Source organism: Podarcis raffonei, chromosome 7 (genome assembly GCF_027172205.1).
Source record: "Podarcis raffonei isolate rPodRaf1 chromosome 7, rPodRaf1.pri, whole genome shotgun sequence".
In the NCBI taxonomy this organism is placed as follows: domain Eukaryota; kingdom Metazoa; phylum Chordata; class Lepidosauria; order Squamata; family Lacertidae; genus Podarcis; species Podarcis raffonei.
In genome coordinates, this window is record NC_070608.1 from 3,740,975 (window position 1) to 3,760,517 (window position 19,543).

General features: G+C 45.1%; 1 protein-coding gene across 1 annotated transcript in view; it reads left to right on the forward strand.

Moving 5' to 3' along the window:
• Positions 1 to 19,543, forward strand: part of LOC128417023 (lymphocyte antigen 6E-like) — a 261,315-nt gene that overhangs the window by 111,255 nt on the left and 130,517 nt on the right. The gene's annotated exons all lie outside the window — the stretch shown is intronic.

The window sequence follows — 19,543 nt, forward strand, 5'->3', positions numbered from 1 at the left end:
GAATAAATATTGACATCCTGGGCATCAGTGAACTAAAATGGATGGGAATGGGCGAATTCAGTTCGGATGACCATCGTATCTACTACTGTGGGCAAAGGAATCTTTTTCTGTTAGCAGCGTGGTGGCTTTGACATCAAATGCCCACTAGGGGGAGCTTTAGAACAAAGGCTGTGGCCACCTGGGAAAATGTTATAGTCCAATGAAATAATAATAATAATAGCAGCAGCCAGGATTGGAAATAAAAGCAAAGGAATCATAAAGTCATAAAGTAATGTAATGTAGGATACATATTACAGAAATAAGTATTACATTTAAGGCAGTAGATCGATTTGAACATGGAAGTAAGGATGAAAACTCAATACATTAAGCGAATATTGCACGGAAACTGAATTGAATTTGTTATATGAATATCAATTAAAAATTATGGAGGGAAAGAACAAGATGTCCTCTTGCTCTCTTGCACAACTGCAATGCAGAGATTGCGAGTGGGAGCTGCAGCCATGAGTGGATGCAGCACATTTTAAAGGTGAACGCGGGTGGCGCCGTGGGTTAAACCACAGAGCCTAGGACTTGCTGATCAGAAGGTCGGTGGTTTGAATCCCCACAACGGAGTGAGCTCCCGTTGCTCGGTCCCTGCTCCTGCCAATCTAGTAGTTCGAAAGCACGTCGAAGTGCAAGTAGATAAAGAGGTACCACTCTGGCGGGAAGATAAACGGTGTTTCTGTGCGCTGCTCTGGTTCGCCAGAAGCGGCTTAGTCCTGCTGGCCACATGACCCGGAAGCTGTACGCCGGCTCCCTCGGCCAATAAAGCGAGATGAGCGCCGCAACCCCAGACTCGGCCATGACTGGACCTAATGGTCAGGGGTCCCTTTACCTTTACTTATCCAATTGAAGAGAGAACGTTTTCCTTTTAGGAGTGGAAACACACTTGGAAAAGGACTTGGAAAAGACTATGGGAGATTATTTCACTATATGATTGCAGCGGTGAAATTGTTATGGCAGTGAAACACTCACTCTTGTTCTTCCAGCATGACGTTCTGGTGAGCTTATCTCATTCACCTCCCAAACAGCCCTGCCAGGTAGATTAAGCAGAGATGATGAGTGGCCTTCATTTAGCAGCGCCTCCGCCCCCAACTAAGCTTCGTAGCTGAGTAGGAATTTGAACCCAGGCCAGCTTGGCAAGTCCAACATTGCATCTATTCTCCCATACACGGTAGTTGGTGTGACATGAGAGTGTTGTGTTCTGGCTTTGGCATGCTATGAGATTTGCTTGCTGGGATGCTAACATTGTAATTGCGACCATTTTGCTTCCTTCTTTCCCTGTCTCTCAAGTTCAGGAAAGGGCCACCAAAACAGTTAAGCAGATGGAGGAGGAAAGGCTGCAGCCGTTTGGAGAAAAGGTGAAGAAGAAGAGACAGGGCAGGAATTTATAAAATGATGACCGGCATGGAGAACGTGGATAGAGGAACGATTTATCCCTCTCTCATAACATGAGAATTCACGGCCATTCGATGCAGCTGAATGTAGGATGATTCGGGACAGAGAAAATGAAGTTTTTTTTCATGCAGCGCAGAGTTAGACTGTGGAACTCCTTCCCACAGCATAGCAACCAACTTGGATGGCTTTATTTATTTGTTTTTAAATTCAGTTTTACAATATACATTTGAATTTAAACATTGATCACAATCATAAACATATAGGATTCTCTGAACCCTTAGAATTTCCTCCATCCCTCCATGGTTTCCATTGTCAAACTTTTTCTATGGCACCTGATAGTTTATCTTAAAAATCCATATATTTTTTTACCTTAGTTTTTCATATTTATATCCAGATCCAAACAGGGTAACTTTGCTAAGCAAATCAGTCTCTTAAGCTTAATCCAAGAAAGAGTATCCTCTATAAGATGGAAGCATATGTATAAAATTCTGTAGTAAGTTTAATTTCATCTATAATGAATATGTATTTTTGATTTAATCGATCGTTTAGAAGTGCATTAAGCTATTTCTAATCAGATTTGGTTTGAATTATTATTAGTGAATATCAATATACGTATCAGGACTTTGAGATTAGACCACTGAAGAAGCCTGGAAAACTATCCCAGTAAAAGGGTCCCATGTGGGGTGAACAGCGGCCTCTTGATTACTTGGACTGCCAGGGCGAAACAGGTGTTGCATAAGTTCCAACTTAGATGGCTTTAAAAGATGACAAGACAAATTTATGGGGCAGGAGAATGCTATTAAGGCTACGAGTCATGATGCTTTTGCACTGCCTCCACAGTCAGAGGCACTTGTTGTTGTTTAGTCATTTAGTCGTGTCCGACTCTTCATGACCCCCTGGACCAGAGCACGCCAGGCCCTCCTGTCTTCCACTGCCTCCCGCAGTTTGGTCAAACTCATGCTGGTAGCTTCGAGAACACTGTCCCACCATCTCGTCCTCTGTCATCCCCTTCTCCTTGTGCCCTCAATCTTTCCCAACATCAGGGTCTTTTCCAGGGAGTCTTCTCTTCTCATGAGGTGGCCAAAGTCTTGGAGCCTCAGCTTCAGGATCTGTCCTTCCAGTGAGCACTCAGGACTGATTTCCTTCAGAATGGAGAGGTTTGATCTTCTTGCAGTCCGTGGGACTCTCAAGAGTCTCCTCCAGCACCAGAATTCAAAAGCATCAATTCTTTGGTGATCAGCCTTCTTTAGGGTCCAGCTCTCACTTCCATACATCACTACAGTGGTACCTCGGGTTACATACGCTTCAGGTTACAGACTCCGCTAACCCAGAAATAATACCTCGGGTTAAGAACTTTGCTTCAGGATGAGAACAGAAATCGTGCTCCAGTGGCGCGGTGGCAGCAGGAGGCCCCATTAGCTAAAGTGGTGCTTCAGGTTAAGAACAGTTTCAGGTTAAGTACAGACCTCCGGAACAAATTAAGTACTTAACCCGAGGTACCACTGTACTGGGAAAACCATAGCTTTAACTATACGGACCTTTGTTGGCAAGGTGATGTCTCTGCTTTTTAAGATGCTGTCTAGGTTTGTCATCGCTTTTCTCCCAAGGAACAGGCGTCTTTTAATTTCGTGACTGCTGTCACCATCTGCAGTGATCATGGAGCCCAAGAGGCAATTACACTTCTAAATAGCAGTTTCTGGAAACCTCAGGAGGGGAGAGTTGCTCTTGTGCTTGCAGGTTCTCCACAAGCATCCGGCTGGCCACAGCGAGAACAGGATGCTGGACTATTTGGGTCACTGGCCTGATCCTGCAGGCTCTTCCAAGCTTGCCCACCTCTTTAGGGCCGGTTTCCTATGTTGCATGGCAGGCTAAACTGCAACCAGTGTCTGCCTCGTGCTTCAAACTGGTTTTCATATTGCATTTTCAAGTTGCTGCAACTTGCCCTGGGTAAGGGCAGGTAAGAAATCAAATAAACAACAACAACTTATGACACACACAGGCAGCAAGGAGGAAAAAGCAGGACCATGAATTCCAGTTCTCCTATTAAAACACGCCTTGCAGAGATCTAACTGGGCAGGGTCTGATGCAAACATACATTAGTATTCTGAAATGCAAACCAGCTCTTAGTACGGCAATTCAAGTCAATTAAATTGAAATTAATATATACTGCATCGATTTAAAAAGATCATGAGGATGTGCTGTATAAGAACATTAAAAAGCCCTGCCCGATCAGAGCAAAGATCCACTTAGCCTGACAACCCTCTGCGTGAAACCATGGAGGGCTGCTGCCAGCCAGAGTAGACACTATGGAGCTGTGGACAGAGTCTAAGGTGGCATGAGGCAGCTTCTTTTGACTTCAGGCCAAGGTGCACATGCCAGGGCCATCCTCACAACAAAGCTGTATGGTAGACTAGAATATAGGACGTAGCCTTATACTGTCTGCACTGACTGGCAGTGATGGTTCGTTGGGATTTCAGGCAGGGGTCCCCCCCCCCCAGCTTACCTGAACCTGGTATGCTCTGCCGCTGAGGGGTATGTTCACATTAGCACCTTTGAGCACAGTGAAGTTGAAGCTGATGTGTGTTCACATCAGCACAGCTTCTTTGGTGTCAGATTCGTTTCTGTTTGTGTAGTCAGCAGGGGCCGTTGACAGGGCAGGGGTGTCTTCACCCTATGTTTGCATAGGAATGAATTTGGAGCAGCTTAAGGGCTCCAGAGGTGGTTGGAGGAAGGATGACGGCTAATGGATTGAGGTTGAATCCTGACAAGACAGAAGTACTGTTTTGGGGGGACAGGAGGCGGGCTGGTGTGGAGGACACCCTGGTCCTGAATGGGGTAACTGTACCCCTGAAGGACCAGGTGCGCAGCCTGGGAGTCATTCTGAACTCACAGCTGTCTATGGAGATGCAGGTCAGTTCTGTGTCCAGGGCAGCTGTTTACCAGCTCCATCTGGTACGCAGGCTGAGACCCTATCGGCCCGCGGACTGTCTTGCCAGAGTGGTGCACGCTCTGGTTATCTCCTGCTTTGACTACTGCAATGTGCTCTACGTGGGGCTACCTTTGGAGGTGACATGGAAACTACAACTAATCCAGAATGCGGCAGCTAGACTGGTGACTGGGAGCAGCTGCCGAGACCATATAACACCGGTCTTGAAAGACCTACATAGGCTCCTAGTACATTTCTGAGCACAATTCAAAGTGTTGGTGCTGACCTTTAAAGCCCTAAACAGCCTTGGCCCAGCGTCTCCACCCCCATTGTTCAGCCCAGACACTGAAGTCCAACTCTGAGGGCTTCTGGCGGTTCCCTCCCTGCAAGAAGTGGGATTACAGGGAACCAGGCAGAGGGGCTTCTCAGTGGTGGCACCCGCCCGCCCATCAGATGTCAAGGAAATAAACAACTATCCGACTTTTAGAAGACATCGGAAGGCAGCCCTGTTCAGGGAAGTTTTTAATGTGTGACATTTTAATGTATTTTTAATCTTCGTTGAAAGCTGCCCAGAGTGGCTGGGGAAACCCAGCCAGATGGGCGGGGTACAGATAATATATTATTATTATTATTATTATTATTATTATTATTATTATTATTATTATTATTATCCAGAGCTGGTTTGATAAACAAGACATCAAACAGTAATAATAGAACTACAGAGTTGGAAGGGACCCCAAGGTCCAAACCCCCTACAATGCAGGAATTGTAGCAACAGAATCCCTGACAGATGACTATCTAACCTCTGTTTAAAAGCCTTCAAGGGAGGAGAGTCTGCTACCGTTTGAGGAAGTCCATTCCACTGTCAAACAGCTCTTAATGCCGGGAAAATCTTCCTAATGTAGAGTTGGAATCTCATGCAATATAATGAAGTACAGGGTACCTATTTATTTTGGATAATGTCGTGTGAACACGGATGAAAGACCCAGCACTGCGAAATCAGGGGGTTAAAGGGAGTGTAAACACAGCCTAAGCTGCCCCAAAGCGAATGAGTGGCCCATGTTCACACCAGTGAAATCCAATGCTGTGTAGCTATTTCACCACACTGCAAAAGGCAGGGACCTTCTTCTCCCTGGAGTGGATTAATGGCTCTAAGAGGGTAATTTACATTGCAATTTGCATGCAATCGCGTTAAGCCCCATTATGAGTTTCGGGGTGTCTCCCAAACATCACCTGCTAGGCATCCTGACTCAATCCCACATGAGCTATGGGGACACCTTGGGAGCGAGAGAAACCGGGTGCAAATTGATGCTAAATATAGCTTGTGCCAATTAGGGAGTTGGGAGCAAGAGTTGCAAAACCAGAAGGCCCATGCAATGAAGGCATGTTTTATTTGCATAGGAACATACTAAGAGCCTGCAGGATCAGGCCAACGGCCCACCTAGTCCAGCACCCTGTTCTCACAGGGGCCAACCCAATGCCTGTGGGAAACCAGCAAACAGAATTCGAACTCAAGGGCAAATCTCTCCTTCTGTGGCTTCAGCAACTGGCGTTAAGAAGCATTTACTTTCTCCGACTGGGGAGACAGAGCACAGTCATCCTGGCTGCTAGTCATTGATAGCCATGAATTTCTCCAATCTGCTTTAAAAGACATCTAGGTTAGTGGCTGTGGCGATCACACAGGGTCCCCGGACGTTTAATGGTCTATTGATCCCTGTGCCACCACTGTGCTGGCTGCCCCGCTGCCACCAACCAGTTACTCTCTGGTAAAACACTGAGTCCAGACAGTTGTTAAAAGTGAACAAAAAAAACCTCAAGTTTATTTTACAAACATTAACAATATTCCTGTCAATTCCTTAACTTTAGTTTGTTTACCAGCCTATACCTTCCTAATACCTTCTGACTGATTACAGTGGCACCTCTGGATGCGAACGGGATTGATTCCGGAGCCCCGTTCGCATCCTTAAGCGAACGTAAGACGCGACTGCTCATCTGCGTGTGCACTGGTCGCGATTCACCGCTTCCGTGCATGCGCGTGATGTCATTTTGAGTGTCTGCGCATGCGTGAGCAGAGAAACCCAGAAGTAACGTGCTCCGTTACTTCCGGGTGGCTGGGGAAACCCAGAGTGCCTGGGGAAACCCAGCCAGATGGGCGGGGTATAAATAATAAATTATTATTATATTTAGTCTGCATGGAGGGATTCCAGATCTTACAGCATGGTCATTTCAAGCGGGGCTTGTCCCTCACTGCAGTGCAGTCAGCCTTCAGCCAGCCTGCCCATAATAATAATAATAATAATAATAATTATTATTATTATTATTATTATTTATACCCCGACCATCTGGCTGGGCTTCCCCAGCCACTCTGGGCGGCTTCCAAAAAAACATTAAAATACTGTAATACATCAAACATTAAAAGCTTCCCTAAACAGGGCTGCCTTCAGATGTCTTCTAAAAGTCTGGTAGTTGTTGTTCTCTTTGACATCTGGTAGGAGGGCGTTCCACAGGGCGGGCGCCACCACCGAGAAGGCCCTCTGCCTGGTTCCCTGTAACTTGGCTTCTCGCAGGGAGGGAACCACCAGAAGGCCCTCGGAGCTGGACCTCAGTGTCTGGGCAGAACGATGGGGTTGGAGACGCTCCTTCAGATATACTGGACCGAGGTCGTTTAGGGCTTTAAAGGTCAGCACCAACACTTTGAATTGTGCTCGGAAACATACTGGGAGCCAATGTAGGTATTTCAGGACCAGTGTTATGTGGTCTCGGCGGCCGCTCCCAATCACCAGTCTAGCTGCCGCGTTCTGGATTAGTTGTAGTTTTCGGGTCACCTTCAAAGGGATCCATGTCTTCCTTCTTCCTTCTTCCCAGCACATCTTGACCCAGAATATCTTTTCCTGTCACCTCACACCCAGTTACCTGGGCAGCCTTCCAAACCCCTGTCTCTTTTCACACCACAGGGCAGGGCAAAGGACAGTTCTCATGCATTGCCAATGGCCCTCAATTGCCTGTATTGTTTCTTAATGGCCCTTGCTTGGCCAGGTTGTTTTGCATAGACTAGCTCTTCAGCTTGTATTTCTCTCTTCACTTCCCACATAATCAAAACCCTATCATTTATTAATTTCTAGGGTTTATTTATTTTTTATAATAATTTTTAAATTATAATCCAATGATAGCCTCATTATAACAATGCCAATTTAAAATACAATTACTGTTTTCAATCATTTGAATACCATGAAAGGAGTCTGGAAACTTGCCAAGGAACTGATAAGGTTTAATATTAAGGCACTGGAAGTATGGCAGAGCTAGGCTGGGAGGGAAAATGACGGAAGCAGGTTACTGACTGGGACAGAGTGATGTTAGCAGCTATTGCTAAAGTTGCAAAAACAAAGAAGCACGGGACTGAGTGAAGGAAATTTTTGGGGAACAACGTTGGGATATCAGCTCCGCTCAAGGCATGGCGGATAGCAGCAACAACTGAGAAAAGATAGACATAACATTTTACAAGGACAGGAAGAAACAATACGGACAGAATAATTGTCACACACAGGGAGAACAATGATACAGTATGAGATCTTCACTTGTAGTCTTATAATTCATTTAATGTGTGAACACGCATAGAAGTTATCAATACTACAGCTGTTGTATAAGGGATTATTATTGTGACTGGGATGTAATTGGAATCAATAAGATTTTGGAATGCAGAAATAAAGAAAATCAGCAAAATCATTTATTCTAGCACGTGGGGGGGCCACCTTATCTAAATTATATAATTTGGTATTAATTTCTAGGGTTCAGGGGGGGTCTCCCTCCTAAATTTGTATCAATATATTGGAAGCACCCAGAGTAGTTTTATTACTTACTACTAATACTACTAATAGGGACGTGAGTGGCACTGTGGGTTAAACCACAGAGCCTCTTGGGCTTGCCGATCAGAAGGTCGGCGGTTCGAATCCCGCGACGGGGTGAGCTCCCATTGCTCGGTCCCTGCTCCTGCCAACCTAGCAGTTCGAAAGCACGTCAAAGTGCAAGTAGATAAGTAGGTACCGCTCCGGTGGGAAGGTAAACGGCGTTTCCGTGCGCTGCTCTGGTTCGCCAGAAGCGGCTTAGTCCTGCTGGCCACATGACCCGGAAGCTGTACACCGGCTCCCTCACCCAGTAAAGCAAGATGAGCGCCGCAACCCCAGAGTTGGCCACGACTGGACTTAACGGTCAGGGGTCCCTTTACCTTTACTGCTACTAATAATAATATAGGTGGATGAACTCCTAGGAGGGATGTTCTGGTTAGGGACCTTCTGTACTGGCAGGGATTTGGATGAGAGGACAGTTGAGGTCTAACTCTATGATTTTGCATTATTAGGGGTATCCCATGAGTGAGCCCATCTCCGTGGACATCACAAAGGGCCAAGGAAAATGAAAAACAGGCAGGCAAGCTAAGCTTATGTGCAGGTTTAGTGTAAACAACAAACAAAGGTGTCATAAAGCGAGGCTTCGGGGAATCGGTTTCCTCCACCATGGCCGTAAATGAGCAGATCAAACGAAAGGGAGTTCTTACCAGTTAGTTCCTTAATAAACACAGTGAGGGAGAAAAGAAAGTGTCTACCCAGAATGGCGGTGCTCCCAATTAAGGATCACACCTCCTCTGTCCCTATTAATCTACGTCACTCCTATGTCTTGTACTCTGAGTTTGTAGCCTCTTTGCTTTCTGTTCTGACACTTTCTGAGCTCTCCGTGACTTTGGGGAAGGGGGGCGGATACTATCCAGAGGCTGTGAATCTGTTCACTTTCTCTCTTCTGGTGTTTCTTCTGCTAGCTGTTCCCCATCCAGTATTTCCCAGCTTCTGCCTTCTGAACTGTGCCCCTCTGCAAACCGCTGTTCCAAATCTACACTGTCCTCCTGCTTCTGGGAAGATTCAGGATCAGGATCGGGGCAGGGGGAAGGATCCCACCATTCTTCCTCAGTGCGGCTCTCCTCAGCACGGTCCCTGACACATAAGGTCACAGAAAAGGCCCCACCCAACACATTGTTCTTTTAATAAAAAAGAAATCTCCAGACTAGCATCACTTAAGGTAAGGTAAAGGGACCCCTGACCATTAGGTCCAGTTGTGGCCAACTCTGGGGTTGTGGCGCTCATCTCACTTTACTGGTTGAGGGAGCAGGCGTACAGCTTCCGGGTCATGTGGCCAGCAGGACTAAGCCACTTCTGGCAAACCAGAGCAGCGCACAGAAACACCGTTTACCTTCCCGCCGGAGCGGTACCTAATTATCTACTTGCACTTTGACTTGCTTTCGAACTGCTAGGCTGGCAGGAGCTGGGACCGAGCAATGGGAGCTCACCCCATCGCGGGGATTTGAACCGCCGACCTTCTGATTGGCAAGTCCTAGGCTCTGTGGTTTAACCCACAGCACCACCCATCCCCAGCATCACTTAAAGGCAGTGCTAATTATGAAGGCAGGCAGGCACCATCGAATGTTTTGCACCCAGTGCCCCGGGCGAAGCTGTCTCCCTGCTGGGTGTGTGTTTGGTGCAAGGATTTGTCATTGCCCGAAATCCAAGGTGAATGACCTGAAGAAGCCGAACAAGACAAGCTGGTCAGAGGATGATGCTATTGGAGACAAAGTAGAGAGATCTCAGGTGTAGGCAGACTGTTCCTTGGCTGCTATTGAGAATGGGAACCTTGGCTTCACACAGAGAGAAGGAAATGTCCTTTAGAAGGGACTCGTTCATCAGAAGATGACATTTCCTCCTCCTTATTCCATTCATGTTTCCGCCTCACCTCCGAGGAACTCAGGTTCTTATCCTCACAGTAACCCTATGGATATAGGTCAGGCTGAGTGTCTCCCCCAAAGTCACCCAGTGAGTTTCATGAACCACACTGGATCTCTCATGCCTTGGTGTGATGGCCTGAGATTCGGACTCGGAACCAGAGGAAGATGAAGCAAAATGGAAGCCCAGAACAAAAGAAGACCCCAACTTTTATTAGTTACTAATCCCCGAAACTACACCCCTAAAACTACATCACAACTACATCATTGATACATCACAAAAAGGAGGGGTTGAGGGAGGAGTTGTGTTGGTAATCTGAGTGTCCTGTCACCTGGCTGGTTCTCCCTTTCCCCCTCCCCACGAGTCATTTCCAGGTGACAAAGGGGAGTTTGCAGTTTCCTGCCCCCAGAGGGAAGAGCTGATCATTGTCCTTTGTTCCAGTCCATGCTGAATCCACTCCTATATGCAAGTTCTTTGTGACTTTGATGGTCTTCTGTCTAGGACCATCAGGGTTGGCATAGCAACTGGGCAGGGCTCCTGTGTATGTCCTGGTATGCTCAAGGGATTATGGCTGCCCTGTATCAAACCTTCCCCATTTTGTAGTCCTTCCTTCGTGGAGTAAAATAAAAGTGGAACGGTGCAGATCCGATGTATGGTTGATTTTCTATGAATTTATAACAGAAGCGTTGCGTATGTTGTGTGTGCGTGTGTCGAGTTTGTACAAACTGAATGATTGGGGGGGGTGTTTCCTGCGACAGATGCAACAGGAATGTGGGGAAGGAAGGGTTTAGATTTCTTGCGCACTGGGGATGGTTTTGGGGAAAGCCAGCCCTATAGAAAAAGGGGTGGGCTCTACTGGAATGGAACTGGAACCAGACAGCTGGCAGCAGTGGCGGAGCAAGCCAATCAGGTGCCCGGGGCAGCGTGCATGCCCTGCGCCCAGGGGCGGGGCCAGCCACCCAGGGGGTGGGGCTACCTGCTGCAGGGCGGGGCCAGCTGGGGCAGGACACTCCATGGGGCCTCTGAGGAGTCTGCCTGCCTCCTGTCACTCAGGCCCCCTACAGCTATGGGGGAGGCGGCGGGTGGACCGTTTGGGGCAGCCAGAGCCTGTGGGCGCCCAAGCCACCACGTCACTCCCAGGAGAAATAATAATAATAATAATTAATAATAATTAATAAATTTTATTTATACCCCGCCTTCCCTGGCCAGAGCCGGGCTCAGGGCGGCTAACACCAGTAAAATTACAGTAAAAACATAATAGGGGGAAAAACCACCAATTTAAAATACAGGTTAAAATGCAGTTTAAAATGCAGCCTCATTTTAAAAGTAGCCGATAAATCAAGACCATAAGGGGAGGGAAACATAAGGGTCAGACTGAGTCAAAACCAAAGGCCAGGCGGAACAGCTCTGTCTTGCAGGCCCTGCGGAAAGATGTCAAGTCCCGTAGGGCCCTGGTCTCTTGTGACAGAGCGTTCCACCAAGTCGGGGCCAGTGCTGAAAAGGCCCTGGCCCTAGTTGAGAACCAATCTAACCACCTTGCGACCTGGGACCTCCAATATGTTGTCATTTGTGGACCTTAAGGTCCTGTGCGGGGCATACCAGATGCGTGGCTCGGGCACGCTACAGGCCCGGCGGTGAGTGCCGCCTGACATTTTGTCACCCCCCTCTGTGGTGACACCCGGGTTGAACTGCCCGCCCCGCCCCCCTTCCTCCGCCCCTGGCTGGCAGTCAAGATCAAAAAGGATGCAGAACAGCTTTTAAATTAATTTCAGGATGAAATGCAACAGGCCACGGAGAGCCTCAGGCTGGCAACTCATCCCTTTGGAATGAGAGCGTCAGGGCCCAAAGTTGTTCTACTAAGGATAGGGTAGAACATGACAATGGGTGTACATGAATATGTGTACCTTGCAAAGGACTGTTCCTCCCACACATGCACACATTTCAAAACTGACACCACATTTTCTGTGTTTAACCACAACAGATGGAATGCTCTACCCAGGGAGCCATGCCTGACACCCTCTTTGCCCAGTTTTTGGTGCTCAACAAAGACTTTTCTCTTTCCCTGGGCTTTCGGCTCTTAATCAGTCTCTTAAGGGCCCTAAGAAAGTCAGATTATCCCCCACCAGGGCCAGGGCCTTCTCAGTGATGGCTCCAACCTGGTGGAATGCTCTGTCCCAGGAGACCAGGGCCCTGCAGGATTTAACTTCCTTCCACAGGGCCTGTAAGACAGAGCTATTCCACCTGGTTTTCAATTTGAACTTAGCCTGATCTTTTATTCCCCTTCCTTCCCTCCCTCTCCCCTTTTTATGAAGATTACCCGCTCTGGGATCCCACAGCTAATTCTCCCCTGGTCTCCTCGCTGGCTCAAATAGGACTAATTTAGCCAGCTAGCCCTGGTGATCATCTAATGTTTATTGGATGGATTTCCCCCCTAAATTGATTTTTGAATTCTGAATTTATTGTTATTCACGTTTTATATTTTATGCTGTTTTATGCTGTTATTCACGTTTTATATTTTATGCTGTTTTTTTGTTGCATCAATTAAGTGTTTTAAATTTGTTGTTAGCCTGAAACGGTGAAATCTGCTATGATAAAATGGGCACAAGATGTTGGACATAATATTATGATGGCTGACTGGGAACAGTTATGGACCACAGGTATGAAGTTCACGGCATGTAATGCCTTAAGAGAGAATATAATGAAAATGATATACAGGTGGTACATGACACCAGTCAAGCTTGCGAAAATTTATCAGTTGCCCGATAATAAATGTTGGAAATGTAAAGAGACCGAAGGTACATTCTTTCACCTTTGGGGGGCATGCCCAAGGATTAAGACTTTCTGGGAGATGATCTATAATGAAATGAAAAAGGTATTTAAATATACCTTTCTGAAGAAACCAGAGGCCTTTCTCCTGGGCATGGTCAGCCAATTGGTGCCAAAGAAGGACAGAACTTTCTTTATGTATGCTACAACAGCAGCAAGAATACTTATTGCAAAGTCCTGGAAGACACAAGATCTACCCACCCGGGAAGAATGGCAGATGAAGGTGATGGACTACATGGAGCTGGCGGAAATGACTGGCAGAATCCGAGACCAGGGAGAAGAGTCGGTGGAGGAAGATTGGAAGAAATTTAAAGACTATTTACAGAAACATTGTAAAATTAATGAATGTTAGAAGGACGTTGGAATGATGTTATGTGGCTTTAGCAGAAATGTTATAAAGGATTTGGGAAAAACTGACTGTTAATTGGTGAAAGGAGGGAAAGTAAAGCTACATTATACTAAGATAAATTACAGGACTAAAATTTGAAAAGATGGAAAGGATTTGCTGAAATAGATAATCGATCTAGAATACAAAAAAGGGAGGTGTGAGGAAGTCAAGGAAATAAGCTAATGAAACGTAAGTTATGGGAAGATTTGTTGTATTTTTCTTTGTTTTTTCTTTACTGTTTAATGGATTTTATTTTTCTGTTTTTTTCCTTTGTATTTTTTCCTTTTTTCTCTACCTATTGTGATGTGTTGTATTGTTTTTTGTTTAACATGATGTTTGTTACTTTTTCTTTTTGTACCCCTTAAAACTTTAATAAATATTATCTTTTTAAAAAATAAAATTGTTGTTAGCCAGCTCTGAGCCCGGTTTTCTGAACCGGGAAGGGCGGGGTATAAATTAAAAATTATTATTTATCAGAAGGGTGGAATCGTGGTCTCTCGTAGTGGAGCTATAGTGCTGCCTTTGTTCCTTAACTGTATTTTTATCCTCTCTTTGTATTGCTGTGTTAATTAGCTTTTTATTGTTGTTGTGGAACAGTCTCTTTTGGAAGGTTGTGGATTCTCCTTCCTTGGAGGTTTTTAAGCAGAGGTTGGGTGGCCATCTGTCATGGATGCTGTAGCTGAGATTCCTGCATTGCAGGGGGTTGGTCTAGATGACCCTAAGGGTCACTTCCAGCTCTACTATTCTTTGATTCTAACTACAAATCCCATCATCCACCAGGCTAAGGAAGGCTGCCGTGGACTGATCCTTTTGGGAAGAGACTGCTAAAAACTGGGTAGAAGGATATTCCATCTCTGTGAGTTGCTACTTCCTTCAACAGCAGTTGCTAAATGTAGTGATGTATGGAAGTGAGAGCTGGACCATAAAGAATGGATGCTTTTGAATTCTGGTGCTGGAGGAGACTCTTGAGAGTCCCATGGACTGCAAGAAGATCAAACCGATCCATTCTTCAGGAAATCAGCCCTGAGTGCTCACTGGAAGGACAGATCCTGAAGCTGAGGCTCCAAGACTTTGGCCACCACATGAGAAGAGAAGACTCCCTGGAAAAGACCCTGATGTTGGGAAAGATGGAGGGCACAAGTGCCTGGCGTGCTCTGGTCCAGGGGGTCACGAAGAGTCGGACACGACTAAACGACTAAACAACAACAACAACATGTTAGGCTGAAGGGTCTGTGGTGCAAAACATTTGGACCACTTCCCCTTATTCAGGCCCTCCCATTTTCATCTACCACCCTGAAACCACTTGATTTGTTCCAAAACAAGAGTGTCATTTTCATTTCATTTATGAGGTGGTTTCCATGAGGCACCATGAAGTGATTCTTCCATATTAAGAAAAGCACACACGGAACATTTGCAAATGTGGAATCCAACACAGATACCGGCATATATAATTTCATTCCTTGCATAACCAGTCTCTGGCACATGAAGAACAATTCATCCTCTTATTCGAGGCTGACGTAACCTGTTTGTAGCCATCAAGGCTTCCACCGGTGAGTTCTGGAACTCTCTGTTTTCCCAACAAGTGAAACTTGGAAATCAGGGAGTCAAATGAATGTGAAGAAACCAGTCCTCACTTCCGGGTTCCAGGACTTCATTGTGGCATTAAATGTCCAGTTTGTTCCTAGAATTACTTTTAAACGAAAGGATTAGAATATAGCCACTGTGGTGCAGTAGTCAGCGTGTTGAACTATGACCGCAGAGACTCAGATTCAAATCCCTGCTCAGTCAGAAAGCTCGTCTGGGGAAATCATACATGGTGAGATGGAAGGATCTACTCGGACGCTGTTGTTGTGGTGGTTTAGTCGTGTCTGACTCTTCGTGACTCCATGGACCAGAGCACACCAGGCACTCCTGTCTTCCACTGCCTCCCGCAGTTTGGTCAGACTCATGCTGGTAGCTTCGAGAACACTGTCCAACCATCTCATCCTCTGCTGTCCCCTTCTTTTTTTCTTTTTATAATATTTTTATTAAACAATTTTTATATTAATGCAAACAAAACATACATAAATAAACAACAAACAATAACAGAACAAAAAACAAGTACCATTTCATATCCTAATTTCTTTAACCTTTCTTCCTCGACTTCCTCTTGCCTCCCGTTTCTGTATTCCAAATTCTTATAATTATTCAGCGAATCTTTCCCTTATTTTACTATAAATTTATGTTAATCATCCTTATTCTCTTTGTCTTAACCAATACTAATAGTAACCATTTATTTTAATCCAACATCATTTTAACTGTCATTAATTTTGTAATATTTCTTTAAATAGTCCTTAAACTTTTTCCATTCTTCTTCCGCCGCTTCTCTTCCCTGGTTTCGGATTCTGCTCGTCATTTCTGCCAAGCCCATGTAGTCCATCACCTTCATCTGCCATTCTTCCAGTGTGGGTAGATCCTGTGTCTTCCAGTACTTTGCAATAAGTATTCTAGCTGCTGTTGTAGCATACATAAAAAAAGTTGTATCTGTCTTTAACACCCCCTCTCTGCTGTCCCCTTCTCCTTGTGCCCTCCATCTTTCCCAACATCAGGGTCTTTTCCAGGGAGTCTTCTCTTCTCCTGAGGTGGCCAAAGTCTTGGAGCCTCAGCTTTAGGATCTGTCCTTCCAGTGAGCACTCAGGGCTGATTTCCTTCAGAATGGATCGGTTTGATCTTCTTGCAGTCCATGGGACTCTCAAGAGTCTCCTCCAGCACCATAATTCAAAAGCATCCATTCTTCGGCGATCAGCCTTCTTTATGGTCCAGCTCTCACTTCCATACATCACTACTGGGAAAACCATAGCTTGAACTATACAGACCTTTGTCGACAAGGTGATGTCTCTGCTTTTTAAGATGCTGTCTAGGTTTGTCATTGCTTTTCTCCCAAGAAGCAGGTGTCTTTTAATTTCGTGGCTGCTGTCACCATCTGCAGTGATCATGGAGTCCAAGAAAGTAAAATCTCTCACTGCCTCCATTTCTTCCCCTTTTGTTTGCCAGGAGGTGATGGGACCAGTGGCCATGATCTTCATTTTTTTGATGTTGAGCTTCAGACCATATTTTGCGCTCTCCTCTTTCACCCTCATTAAAAGGTTCTTTAATTCCTCCTCACTTTCTGTCATCAAGGTTGTGTCATCTGCATATCTGAGGTTGTTGATATTTCTTCCGGCAATCTTAATTCTGGCTAGGGATTCATCCAGCCCAGCCTTTCGCATGATGAATTCTGCATATATGTTAAATAAGCAGGGCGACAACATACATCCTTGTCGTACTCCTTTCCCAGTTTTGAACCAATCAGTTGTTCCATATCCCGTTCTAACTGTGGCTTCTTGTCCCACATAGAGATTTCTCAGGAGACAGATGAGGTGATCAGGCACTCCCATTTCTTTAAGAACTTGCCATACTTTGTAGGGCGATCCAAAGTGAATCTGGTCAGGATTATAAATACCTGTGGGCTAACAATGAGAAATAGTGGGAGCACCAGGCACACAATCTAATCATGACACATTGGATCGGAGTTCCCCCAAACTTCTCTGAATTACCTTATATTTGCGTTCCTGTATGTTAACAGGAAACATCAACAAGAAACATCAACAACTTCACAAAGAGTCATACAAGACCAACAACAACAACAACAACAACAAAAGGCCCTTACTCAGTCCTGATCACCTGGAAGTAGAGATGGGTGAATCTATCAACCTTCTCATTTTTCCCATCTCAAATTTTGTTCTCCACATTTTCACAGCAGGCTGCTGCTGCTGCTACTGCTGCTCCTGAAATATAGTCCTCATGACAATTCACAAGCATTTTAGTGTGAATTTTTCCTATTATACACATTTTCATATGTGGTTTTCCCCCCAGTGTACACATTTGCACGATGAATTTTCACTATGCATTTTTGTATGTTTTTTCCACACACACATTACTCTAGTATATTCATTTTAGCACAGAGCTGCATTGCAAAATTCGGGGAAGTGCGAATTTTGAAGGACATCTCTGTTTCGATTGATATATTCTTTCAGGAAGTACAAATGAGGTCAATTCTACTTTAAAGGCAAATGGAACTGAATTCCTCCCACAGTCCTATAAGGGAGCCTCAGGCGCCTACAGATGTATGTGTGCAGCCCATCTTTGCAAATACACAGTAGTATTTGAGGATGTTCTAAACATATATTGAAATGCCCCAAATTTCTGCGTTTTAGGGTTCTGTTTTTTGCAATAATGCTGCTCTTCCAATTTCCCTCCTCCCCAAGGCTGAGTATTCCATTTGCTTGTGTGACATTTTGTTCTATTCTTTACTTAGAGCATTTGTACCCTGCTCTTCAGCCAAGCAGATCCCCCAGAACAGATTACATGCAACCAAAACAATACAGTCAAGAACTGAGGTCTGCAACCTTAATCGGAAGATAGGCTGGTCGATGCTCTGTCCGCCGGAGGATGAGCTGGAACATGTGTGCATGTGTGCTCTTTCGGGTCGGAGGAGTGCCCAGGCGCTTGCACACACGCTATTTCGGGTGCTTCTCTGTCCTGCACGTGTGCGCGCACGCTATTTCTGGCGCACATCCGGGTCAGAGGAGTGCCCGTGTGCATGCGCACAGGTGCCATCAACCCGGAAGTTGGTCTCCATGCTGCGCCATACCACGGTGCGCCACAGTGCGCTGCGCCGGTAAGAGCAGGTTGGGGTGGGGGGGAGGGGTTGCCATGGGCCGGTTAGACAAACCTCATGGACCGCTACCAGCCCATGGGCCTTAGGTTGCCAACCCCTGGTCAAGAACGTCTACCACTTGGAAGATTGGGAAAGGTTGTGGAAGAAAGGGGTTAAGTTTACTGCATGTACGATTCTAAAGGAAAACATTATGAAAATGATGTATGTTGTTGTTCTTTAGTCGTTTAGTTGTGTCCAACTCTTTGTGACCCCCTGGACCAGAGCATGCCAGGCACTCCTGTCTTCCACTGCCTCCCGCAGTTTAGTCAAACTCATGTTGGTAGCTTCGACAACACTGTCCAACCAACTCGTCCTTTGTCGTCCCCTTCTCCTTGTGCCCTCCATCTTTCCCAACATCAGGGTCTTTTTCAGGGAGTCTTCTCTTCTCATGAGGTGGCCAATGTATTGGAGCCTCAGCTTCAGGATCTGTCCTTCCAGTGAGCACTCAGGGCTGATTTCCTTCAGAATGGAGAGGTTTGATCTTCTTGCAGTCCATGGGACTCTCCAGAGTCTCCTCCAGCACCATAATTCAAAAGCATCAATTCTTCGGCGATCAGCCTTCTTTATGGTCCAACTCTCACTTCCATACATCACTACTGATGTATAAATGGTACTTAACCTCAGTAAAATTAGCAAAGATTTACCATATGAGTCATAACTTACGTTGGAAATGTAAAGAAAAAGAAGGAACCTTTTACCATATGTGGTGGACGTGTCCAAAGGTGAAAGACTTCTGGGAAAAGATATATAATGAATTGAAAAAAATGTTGAAATATACATTTATTAAGAAACCAGAAGGCTTTCTACTTGGAATAATAGGAATGGAATTACCTAAAAAAGATGTTAGATTGTTTCTGTATGCCACAACCACAGCGAGAATTTTACTTGCCAAAAATTGGAAATCACAGGAAATAGCAACAGTGGAAGATTGGCAGATGAAGATGTTGGTCTTTTTGGAGCTGGCTGACCTTACTGGAAGAATCCGCGATCAGAAAGAGGAGGAACATCAAGAAGAATGGAAGAAATTGAAGGAATATTTAGTAAAATATAACAATATAACATAAGTGGAAATACTTGCAAGTACTAAATTTGGTTTAGGATTAAATTATGTTGAATTGTATAAAATGATGGATTGAGAATATTATGAAAAGAAAGGAAGTTAGTAATTTGAACAAGTTAATTTTATTAGAAAGTGGATATTGGAAAGTTGCTAAAATGAGATTTAATGAAAATCAGTTAGGAAGGATTTGAGGAAGTCACCCAATAATGGAGTGCAATTTGGATTTTTAACTGTAAGAAGCTTTGAATGTATGTATGTTTTTTTATTTGTTTGTTTGTTATTTTGTGTTGTGTTAAATTTGGAAAATTAATAAAAACAATTGAAGAAAAAAAAAAGCAACGTCTAACGCTGAGAGTTTCCAGGGATCTTCTGCAGGCAGATCTCCTGCTGAGGACTTCAAGCCTCT